The sequence below is a fragment of the Dipodomys merriami genome, unplaced genomic scaffold (assembly GCF_024711535.1).
Source record: "Dipodomys merriami isolate MVZ:Mamm:240054 unplaced genomic scaffold, mDipMer1.0.p SCAF_6, whole genome shotgun sequence".
Classification (NCBI taxonomy): Eukaryota; Metazoa; Chordata; class Mammalia; order Rodentia; family Heteromyidae; genus Dipodomys; species Dipodomys merriami.
The window spans coordinates 3,912,344-3,924,262 of NW_027206179.1; the positions used below are offsets into that span (position 1 = coordinate 3,912,344).

The 11,919-nt window shown below is 39.7% G+C and overlaps 1 pseudogene; it reads left to right on the forward strand.

The window, feature by feature from the left end:
- LOC138813658 (vomeronasal type-2 receptor 116-like) lies at positions 1-5,822 on the forward strand (annotated as a pseudogene).
- The last annotated feature ends 6,097 nt before the right edge of the window (positions 5,823-11,919 follow it).

Sequence of the window (11,919 nt, forward strand, 5' to 3'; positions counted from 1 at the left end):
ATGAACTCACCCTATGATGACGTGACCATTGGTAAAAGATATTTTCTGATCAACTCCTTCTATGCACCTCTAATCTTCTCTCACCATTATAGAAATATTGCTGGGTTCACCAATTTTATTCTAACAGAGACCTTGTCCAATAACTCAGGAGTTAATTCCCTTCCCAGGTCATGGATCCAGTCTGTTTATTGCCTACTGATTATGTCTGACTTCAGAGACTTGGGGTCCTGTTCATACAATGCCACACGGGATTGGTTGCTGAGGCATATTTTTGACATGACCATGCCAGAAGAGAGTTACAACATCTCCAATGCTGTGTACGCCATGGCCCATGCCCTTCACCAGATGATTCTTCATCTCATGGAAGTGCCACGATTTCACAATTTGCAATCAAAGGCATTTCTCTCTTCACAGGTAATGGCTTTGCTTTTGGGTGACCTACTCTAGATATACTGACTTTTTATAGAAGCTTTCATAGCAGATGGATGTAAGTTGTTTGCCTCCATTTTGGAAAATATAAGAGACTCTGGGCCTGCTGTTCCTCTCCATGAAGTGATTGTAGAGCTATGAAGACAATTTTTTCTTGTTTTTTTCTTTTTTGGTCATGGGGTTTGAATTCTGGGACTGGGTGCTGTCCCTCAGCTCTTCAGCTCAAGGGTAGGACTCTCCCACTTCAGCCAGAGCACCACTTCCAGTTTTCTGACTGGTTTATAAGAGATAAGAGTCTCACAAGCTTTCCTGCCTCGGATGGCTGTGAATTGTGATGATCAGGTCTCAGGACGATGAGTAACTAGGATTACAGTCATGACCAATCAATGCCCAGCAAGACAATATTCTTGAAGAACGCTGAATTCATGACAAGGAAGTGCTGTGTCTTCTGTCCCTATCCTCCTTATGTTTGTAAAAAGCTGTCCCCTTTTCAATAGCATATATCCAAATTTTTCTTGTCAATTTTAAGAAAACTTAAGATTGTCTGGACACAAGTGTTTCACACTTGTAGCTCACTTCTGACTACAATTAACCACCAAAAAGCCAGAGGTGGAGCTATGGTTCAAATGATAGATTGCTTATACATTGAATAGGGAAAAAAAAACCTCAAGTTGAATGCCTAGGCCCTGAGGTCAAGCCACAGGATACACACACACACACACACACACACACACACACACACACACATTGAACTAAGTCTTGCTTAACATAATATTCCATAGTTGTGATAAATATTCTATGATTCTACTTAGTTTATTATTTACCTGTTTTTCAGACTGATTCTGATCACAATCATAAAATAATTGATAAGAATTCACTTTAGAACAGTGATTGAGGTCTGTCATATGATGTCATTATTTGGTTGTATGTGGTTGGAGTCTCATTCCGTTCAAATTGAGTTTCTGCATCCCATCCTGGATAACCAGGTTTTAGAATTTGGTAACACTTTAGTCGTCTGTGGGTGAGCATTTGATACAGTTGGTTAGATTCCTGTGGTGTGTATGAATCATGTGGTGAAAATGAAGGCTAAGCTGTGTGCATCCATTGTTCTGGGGTTCTGTCATAACTCTGGAAAGCACTTCACCATACTGTAATGTGTCTCTTTTAGCTGCATTTCTTTTTGAAGAAGATCCAATTTACCAAAACTGTTGGAGATCAAGTGATTTTGAAAGACGAAGGGAAATTGGAGGCAGAGTATGACATTATGAGCTTTTGGAATTTTCCTGAAGGTCTGACACAAAGGATGAAAGTTGGCGAGTTTTTTCCATGTAAACTTCATGGTCAACAACTGATTTTGTTTGAAAATCTGATAGAGTGGCCCATAGGCATTACCACAGTGGGTCATTTTTACTTCTTTTGCATTCTCATTTTTTAAAAAAAGTACTGTTATTATGACGTAGTTGTAGAAAGTGCTTATAATTCCTTAAGTCATGTTATGAGTAAAATGCTTGTAGACTATGTTACCACATCCTTATTTCTCCCCCATTGTTGGTCATTTCTGACTATATCATGATCTATCGTGTCATGTATAAATAAACAAAACTTTTGTTTTCAAGGTTGTTCACTAAAACTATGTCTCAGTGGTGTACATTTCACAACTTCCTGTTTCTGGAAGTTTCTTACTAACAGATTCATGGAGGGAATAGCGGAACATTTCATTACCAATATATTGTTCTATATTTGCAAATTGAATATGACAAAAGCTGAATGCCTCCTGTGAATCATCTTTTCAGTACTGTGACAAAATATCTGATGGAATCAAGTAAGAAGGCAGAAGGACTTGCTTTGTTTCTGCCTGGAGATTTCAGACCACGGTTGGGTAGATTGCTGCTTTTGAGTCTGTGGTGAGACAGGATGTAATGAAAGGATCATCGGCCAGTGAAGTTCACCCACCTCATTGGAGATGGGAAGCCAATAGAGAGATGTGAATGGCCCTGGGTTCAGCAGCACCTTCAAAGCAATTAGCTATGCTTTAGAGTGTGGGTTTGAAGTTTCCCTGATTGATTTTCCACTCATGTTCTTATTCATTTGTTCGCAGATGAATAGGAGAGAAAAATCATTACTGAATTGAAGAATGGGATGCAGGGGAAAACAAGTTGTTTAAATAGGGCACAGATTGAGCCATTGCAACAATGAGATGTAGAAGACACTATGTCAGCAAAGGAACTTTACAATTTAGGGAGGAAGGTTGGGCGTGGAGTTTGTGGATGAGGGATGGAGTGGTGTAGCTGAGGAGGTAGGAGGGAAGGTTTGGTAGGGGAAAAACAAAGAATGGCCAACAATGCTGGATAAGGAATAAAAAGGAAATGTACTCATTACCTTGCTCTTGTAACTGTAATCCTTTGTAAAGTATTTTCACAATAAAAAACTTAATTAAAAAAGAATGGGATGCAGAATTTAACTCCTTTTTCCTATTTTCCTAGAATTAACATCCACCTCTTAAAGGCTACATGACTTTCCGATAGCATGAGGAACTGTTTGTGAAGGCCCCACGTTTTCTTGAGGTCATGTTAGATGAAACTGTAAAAGGCTCATTGAATTCATTGGCTGTATGTATATAAAGATTATGTGTTTCGATGATTTTTTCCCCTAAATAACTTGAGTGTCTCATGGTCAATAACCTTCTTCTTAATGTTCTCAGACTCCTCATTCTGTCTGCACTGAGAGCTGTGGTCCTGGATTCAGGAAGGCCTCTCTGGAGAGAAATGCTACTTGTTGCTTTGACTACACTCCTTGCCCAGAGAATGAGATGTCTAACGTGTCACGTGAGTCTGTGAGTTATAGAGAAATTCCCCATCTCTCCTTTCTAACATCCAGTCCATCCAAGCCAGTGGAATGATCTAGAGCAGCATGGCAGGAACAAATATGCACCTTCAGGAAGAGTTCCATGGTTACCCTTAACCCATACTTTTCCTTAGAAGAAACAACCCACTGCCCCTACATTACATCTCTGATTGTATTTTCTAATCTATTAAGGCTGGAGAATAGCCCAGTTCCCCTCTTATCAGTCACATTTTTTGTATTTAAAGGAAATATAAGAAAAGAAAATATCAAGGATCAGTAGTTGATCTTTGAAATGATGTGCAAATCATCATGGAACTGGGGATCTAACACAGCCTTTCATTTCTGAGTGCCCATTGCTGCTCTTTTCTAATTAAATTTAGCATAACTAATAATAAAGAGCCTTTTTAGGATCACTCCCTTTCTTACACTGGCACTAGGTTAAATAGCAATTACCTAAATACAAGTGTTTTAGAACTAGTATACCATCTCCATTTCACTTCTTTTTTCCAGTCTCCAGCTGATCTTTCCTAGACCCTCCCATATTGGTGGAGGAGCATTGTTCTTGACACAGATCAAATGTTCAGGAAGTTTTTATGTGCTGTAAGGAATAGGTTGAGGTTTGGATTAGAACCTCTTGTTAAAAATGGATCAACTGGGCTGATTCTGTATTTTCCTTTACTTTCTTTCTTTCTTTCTTTCTTTCTTTCTTTCTTTCTTTCTTTCTTTCTTTCTTTCTTTCTTTCTTTCTTTCTTATTATTCTTTGGGTGGTCATGAGGGCTGAACTCTGGGCCTCAGCACTGTCCCTCTGCTCTTCAGCTCAAGGCTAGTGCCCTACTACTTGAACCATAACATGACTTCTGGATTTTTTCTTCTTATGTGGTGCTGAGCAATTGAACCCAGGGCCTCATGCATGTGAGACAAACACTTTACCACTAAGCCAACTTCTTAGCCCCTTGTCCATTATTTCTTGAATGAGTAGCAGAGAGCCAGAGTGATATGGCCTGTCAAGAACATATCACATAAGGCTAAGTAATTACATATTATACCTGTAATCCAAGCGACTCAGGCAGTTGAAATTTGATGATGGAACTTTGATGTAATGATGGGCAGGAAACAAGGTTCTTTTCCACAAGTAGGCACCAAAAAGTTGGAATTCAAGCTGTGGCTAAAGTGGTAGAGTAGTAGGTTGAGCATTAATTCTCTAAAAAATTTCCCAAGTCCACAGTTCAAGCACTGGAGAAAGAAAAGAAAGAGAGAGAGAGAGAGACAGAGACAGAGACAGAGACACAGAGAGACAGAGAGACAGAGAGAGAAAGAGATAGAGAGAAGGAAGGAAAGAAGGAAGGAAGGAAAGAAGGAAGGAAGGAAGGAAGGAAGGAAGGAAGGAAGGAAGGAAGGAAGGAAGGAGATAAACAGGAAAAAGAGAAAGAGAGGAAGGTAAGATTAAGAAATATGAGAAAGAAAGATAATTCACCGGATAGTATTTTGATATAGAGAGTTACTATTATTGGTATTGAAAGCAACTCAGGCCAACTTTTAAATCAGGGAAAATGAACTGCTTGAGTGGAGGGGAATTAGGGGAAAGAGAAATGCTGAAAATAGACTAATAGTGATTATTACTCCTCACCAGACATGGAGTGGTGTGTGAGGTGTGCAGATCATCAGTTTGCCAACACCGAGAGAAACAACTGCTTTTTGAAAACTGAGAGCCTCCTGGCTTATGAAGACCCTTTGGGCATGGCTATGGCCTGCATGGCTCTCTGCTGCTCTGCACTCACATCTGTTGTTCTTGGTGTGTTTAACAAGCACCAAGACAACCCCATTGTCTCGGCCAATAACCGGGTCCTCAGCTACATCCTGCTCGTCTCCCTCATCTGCTGCTTTCTCTGCTCCTTACTCTTCCTTGGCAGTCCCCACACAGCCACCTGCATCCTGCAGCACACCTCATTTGCAGTAGTCTTCACCATGGCTGTCTCCACGGTCCTGGCCAAGACCATCACTGTGGTTCTGGCCGTCACACTCACTGCTCCAGGCAGAAGAATGAAGCAGTGGCTGGTGTCCCTGGCCCCTAACCTCCTATTCCCCATCTGCACCGTCATCCAGGTGACTCTCTCTCGCCTTTGGCAGGGAATCTTTTCCCCTTTGTGGACAGAGATGCACACTCTGAACATGGCCACATCATCATCCTGTGCAACATGGGCTCCCTCACTGCCTTCTATTGTTTCCTGGGATACCTGGGAACCCTGGCCCTAGCCAGCTTCACAGTGGCTTTTTTGGTCAGGATCCTGCCTGACACCTTCAATGAGGCCAAGTTCCTGACCTTCAGTATGCTGAAGTTCTGCAGTGTGTGACTCACATTTCTGCTAGTCTACCAAACACCAAGGGGAAGGTCATGATGGCTGTGGAGGTCTTCTCCATATTAGCCTCAAGTGGAGGTCTCCTGGGCTGCATTTTTGCCCCCAAGTGCTACATCATCTTGATAAGGCTTGAGAGTAATTCTCTGTCCAAGTTTGAGGGGAGATCATGTCCTGGAAGAAAGAAACATTAAGATGAACATAAGTGTTGCTTGAAATGTTTAGAGGCCCTGAGAGCAATCTGTAACAATTTGACAGTCACATCTTAGTTTAATTTGAGGAATTCTTTGAACAAAGAAATTGCTCTTATTCATTCCTCTGGTTATGTTAGAGTCATATCAAATTCCTAACATCATCTCCTAAACTTTTATTTTAACTTGGATATTTTTTGCTTCCTCTAGTGTAATCTGCCCTTTATGCTATCATTTTTACTTATGAGTATATTATCTACTGTGCTTCTTCCTTTTTCTTTCCTATCTCAATTACTCTTTTAAAAAAATTACTGTAAAAATACCATACAGAGAGGTTACAATTGCATGTGCAATGTAATGAGTACATTTCTTATCATGCCTCGTTGCCTATTCCTTTGTTTCCCCTTCCCATCCCTTCCCATCTTTCCCCATCCACACCCCCCACCCCAGTCAAAGTTGAAAAGTTCGTTTTTCGACATAACGACTTGTACATCTCATTGTTGCAATGAGTCAATTACTCTTTTTAACTATGTCATATTTCTGCTTGCATATTTTTATATTGCTAATGCTACTAGAATAAGAACCTTATATTGTTGAACTTTTCCATGCTTTCATTATGGTACCTCGAGTACATTCTCTGACCTAGTTGTGTATTTCTTTTTTTTTTAATTTAATTTTATTTTATTTGAGAACATACTGTACAGAGGGGCTACAATTACATGCTAGCTGTGTATTTCAGTTCACATATTTTCTATTTTGCTATATTCAGAAAATCTCTCATTCTCTCTCTTCCTTCCTTAAGAATTTTAGAGCAGGATGTTAATCTGCTCCAGTTTACCACAGGAGTCTATAAATGTATTTTTCAGGGAAGAAATGCGAATTCTCCAACATAACTAGAGCTGTCGAAATGAGCAGCTGGAGCAATAGTTTGCTTATTAGACATTATTTCTTATTGAAAACCAAAGATACAGAGTGCATAATTGGCCAAGCAGAGCCTTGTTGTCCCAGCCCTAAGAATCCTCAATATTAATGAGTGGAGAAACTGAATCATTTATATGAAGATAAAAAAACTCCCCAAAGAGAGGACAAACATACTAGATAGACTTAGACTCTCAATATCTCTCATATCTCTCAATATTATTTACCATTTTATGAGTACAAGATAGATTCAGAAAGGTGTCTTAAGAAATGAGATGTGTTGAGAAGCTTGAAGTGGGAATATTGTCAGGCCACCACTGCATTGTACAGTCAGAATTAAACCGAAGGACAAGGAAGCACGTGTCTCTGAGTCCAGAGATCTTGACGTCATTCAATGCTGTATCTGTGGGTCAGTGGAGTTACATCACCCATCCATGCATCACAGAGACACACAGTGCTGTTTGCAATTCTGCTGGGCCATTGCTGGAAAACAGGAAAGCATCTGCACAAAGACAGAAATGTCTGGAAGCCAAACAGATTATTCCCAGTTTCAATGACTCAAAGAAGAGAGAGTGCTCCCTGTTCTGTATAGGTGCTTATACAATGACTGCTATTTTTGGACAAGTAAGTATTCAACACAGGGGCATTGATTAACTTTACTACCATAAAGCTTTAATGAGAACCAAAACAGCCTACTAAACTAGAGAAATGAATGTTAGACTACCATATCAAATGTCTTCATCAAGCATTATGAAGATTCTGATCAACTGCTCACTAGAGAAATTGGAACTTCAAAGCCAATAACATTTTGCCCTTCATCAAGTGGAAACTTACCATTTTATGCTATAATAAATAGGGAGTTGCACTTATAAATTTATCATTCTCCAATGTAAAGGAAGTAAGCATTAAGTCATTTCTAAGAAAAGAGTCTAAGGTAGAGGGGACCTATTCCTGGATTCTCAGTGAAATAAAATGAATGTTTACCTGTAAAAGAGGACAACTTACTAGAATGATTCTGATCTCATGTCTTTTGTCCATAACCAGCGATCCCAATGCAAACACAGCTGTCACAGTTTGTGTTTAAACAGCCACAAGTTACATTAAAATTGCTCACACTCAGCTGAGCACCAGTGCCTCAGGCCTGTAAACTTAGTTCCTCAGAGAGCTGAGATGTGAGGATCAGAGTTCCAAGCTAGCCTGGGGAGGAAAATTCATGAGATTTTTTTTCTCTCCAATGATCCAACAAAAGCCAGAATATATACGAGGTTAAAGTGGTAGAGCACTCCTTTTACACAGAAACAATGCTCAGAAACAACACCTAGACCCTGACTTCAAATATCAGAACCAGCATCAAAAGAACACAAAAAACCCATAAGAACATCAGCTCACTTTCATTTCTTTAGGTGGCCATGATGGAAATTCACTGTGAAGTACAGAAAGATGAAGCATATGAAATTAAAAGAACAACACAGAAATCAGAGATCATAGCTTGGCACAAATAGGAATCTCTGAATAAAATCATTGATACTGTTATTTTTTTGTGGGTCTTGGGACATGAACTATGAGCCTGGGTGCTGTTCCTGAGCTTTTCAGCTCAAGGAGAGTGCTGTACTACTTAAGCCAAAGTGCGACTTCTGGTCATTTGTTGGTTAATTGGAGATAAGAGTTTCATGGACTTTCCTGCCCAGGCTGGCTTTGAACTGCAATTCTCAGATCTCTGAGTAGTTAGGCTTATAGGCATGAGCCATTAGCACCCGGCCATTGATGCTGTTTTGATAACTGAGTTCCAGACCTTTAATATCATTGCGCTAGTTCCTTTGCACTACTCAGGATGAGTTTAGAACAATACATGTATTGTAGTTTAGGGAAGATCTCAACAGGAAACACAGCCAGCTGTGTGTAGGTAGAAAGAAAAGAAATTGGTTACCCATTCTACAAAATGAATACAACTAAGGATGTATAAAACCTGGTGAACTGTGATAGTCACAGTAGTGATGAAATAATTTTCACTGCGCTGTCCTACAAACTGGCTACCCAAAGAAATTATGCTTTTATTTATAATTAAGAGATGATATTTCCAAGACTCTTCACATATCAAATACATCAGTACTTACTGGGTAGAGCTGCTTCTGCCTTTAGACACAACCAAGGGGTAAAGAACAAAAGAAATTTTCAAGCCTGGTACTCAAGGAAAGCTCAACCTCCATCCTCAGAAATGACAGACCAAGAGCTGGCCAGTACCAGCCTCTGTCCCTGAGGATACAAGCATGGAACCCACATGTGTCTCAGAGACACTCAAGTGAAGGAGGGAAAGGATGGGCTCATCATTGACTTCCATATGACCTTGGGAAAATTCATGGTCAGATCTCACAATTAGTCAATTTGTGCATCATATTGGACCAGATCTCTAAAGACACCCAAATATAAATGGAAGAAGAAGAGAAAAAAGAACAACAGATACACTAGATTTGGAAGGGGGGGGGATTTCTTTAGCCATGCTGGCAAAAGATAGTTTGTCCTTTCTTCCACTGCTTTACTTTCTGCTTATTTTTTTCAGATCCAGTGGTGAAAAATCACCACTTGATTGGACTAAATTACCTATCATAAAAGTGTTACTGTTCTAAAGTGAGATATGACAAAGTAAACAAGACCCAAGAAACAAAGAACGTATCCTTAAGTTATTATATAGTTTCTAGATGACTCTATGTTCTGGACCCCATATATAGTGCATAGGCATGCACTTCTCAGGAAAGCTAGAAAGAGGCCAAAGAAGTGGAGGAACGTGGTGTATGATTTTTTGGATGAATTGTTGAAGTCGATTGGCCAAAATTTTGTTGAGAAGTTTTTCATTGATATTCATCAAAGAAATGGGTCTAAAGTCCTCTTTTTTTATGAGTCCCTGCCTGGTTTGGGGATGAGGGTTACGATGGCTTCATAGAAGGAGTTTGGTAGTGAACTTTCTCTTTCAATTTGATTGAAGAGTTGGAGGAGTATTGGTGTGAGCTCTGTTTGAAGGCCTTGTAGAATTCCACTATAAAACCATCTGGTCCTGAGCTTTTCTTAGATGGTAGGTCTCTCATTGCTGCTTCTATTTCAATGCTTGATATGGGCCTGTTAAGATGGTTTAAAGCTACCAGCACAGCTATGTTAATTGCAGCATTATTTACCATAGCTAAGATATGGAACCAACCCAAATGCTCCTCAGTAAATGAATGGATCAAGAAAAGTGGTATATATACACAATGGAATTCTATGCCTCCATCAAAAAGGATGACATTGCCCCATTTGTTAGGAAATGGAAAGACTTGGAAAAAATTATATTAAGTGAAGTAAGCCAGGCCCAAAGAAACATACACCCCATGGTTTTCCTTATTTGCAATAACTAGTATATGTGTAAGACAAAGCAGAAAAGGTCAGAAAATTGATGTTAGTTGAAATGAACCCCAAGATAAGTATTCAAATGTTTTTTTTCTTTCATGCCATTGTTTCTAACATATTTATAAGATGGTTTCTTTGTGACTTTGTACGTCCCTCTCCCACGATATAACCCCTGCCTTCACTGTATTTGATGTTGGTATAATTTGTGGAGAGGAATGAAAAAAAAAAGTCGTTTAAATAGGGATACAGGTGGACCCATTGTAACAATGAGATGTACAAGTCGTTATGTCGAAAAATGAACTTTATAACTTTGGCGGGGGTGGAGGCAGAGATACGAGGATATGGGAGAAGATGAAAGGGATGGGAAGGGGAAACAAAGGAGGAGGCAACAATGATAAGAAAATTATTCATTATCTTGCCCATGTAATTGTAACTCTTCTGTACGATATTTTCACAATTAAAAAAAAGAAGTGGAGGAAAATGGGTGAAAAGATACAGCAGAGGGTTCCATCAGTGGCACTAGTTATTGATGAAAATGAACGAAGCAACTCAAGGGTGATGATGGGAGGGAGGGAATGAGAGAGAAAGAGGAAACAACTGATACTGAGCAAAAGGAAAGAAATGTACATATCACCCGATTTGGAAGAAACAACTTTATTGTTAAAGTCTGAAGAGTTCATAAGTTTTGTAGATCAAGACAATGACAAGATGCATTGTGAAGGTTAAAATGTGTTAGTAAATTTAGCTAAGTATCACTATGCCACAAAACTGTCAATTTATGTAATTAATCTAAATAAAGAAAAAGTGTTCCTGTTTTAAAATACTGACTAAAACCTTGAGTAATATGTATTAAATTTTCACATTTTTGTGTAAATCTATTATAAAATTCATTATTAATTTTAATATTAACCATGTAATTTTATTCAAGTCAGCTACCAATGGCTCCCTTAGAAGGGTTGGATCTGAGGATCACAGTTCAAAACTAGCCTGGACAGAAAAGTCTATGAGACTCCATCTTTAACTTCCAAGTTAAAATGTGTGACTGGACTTATTTCTCAAATGGTAAAATGCCAGTTGTGAAGAAGAAAGCCAAGAAAGGGAACCTGGGACCCTGATTTCCAGGACTGGTACACACACACACACACACACACACACACACACACACACACACACACACACACTCACAATTTTTTCCATAAATTGAATTTTAATTCCCTTTTCTTCCCTCCACCCAACTCTGAGAATAGTCAATCCTGTATTTAATTTTTTTTAAAGCATGTGATGTGTTTTCTTGGGATGGTCTCTGTATGCCACTGTGGGTAATACCAATGATGCCAAAGGCTCAAAACATACCAGGAAATAAAAAAGGGTGTGGGAGAGAAAAAAAATACCCAATATATTAAAGCCACATAATCTTTCATTAAAAACCAACCCAATCTGCGTGAGCAAAAGAAAAAAAAAGAAAAGAGAAGCCCACCAGTGGCATGTGTAGCACCCCAACACAGAGATGGGCTGGAATAGCATGAATAGGCTATGGATACTCCCCGTGCCCTCTAGGCCTTCTGCTCAGGATCTTCCACTTGTTGTTGCTGCTGAACCTACGCCCAGACAAGGGCAAGGTCCTGTGGTATTCCAGAGCCATGTGCAGTCCCTCACTTGATGGCCCAGGACTCCATCCTGATGAGGATCACTGCCCCATACCCCAGGGTATGGTGGGAGAATCCTTCGCCTCCCAGAGCAGGATCTTGATCCTCATCTTCCACAAGAGGCGCCAAACCATGCACAGGGCCTGGGCAGCTCGGAC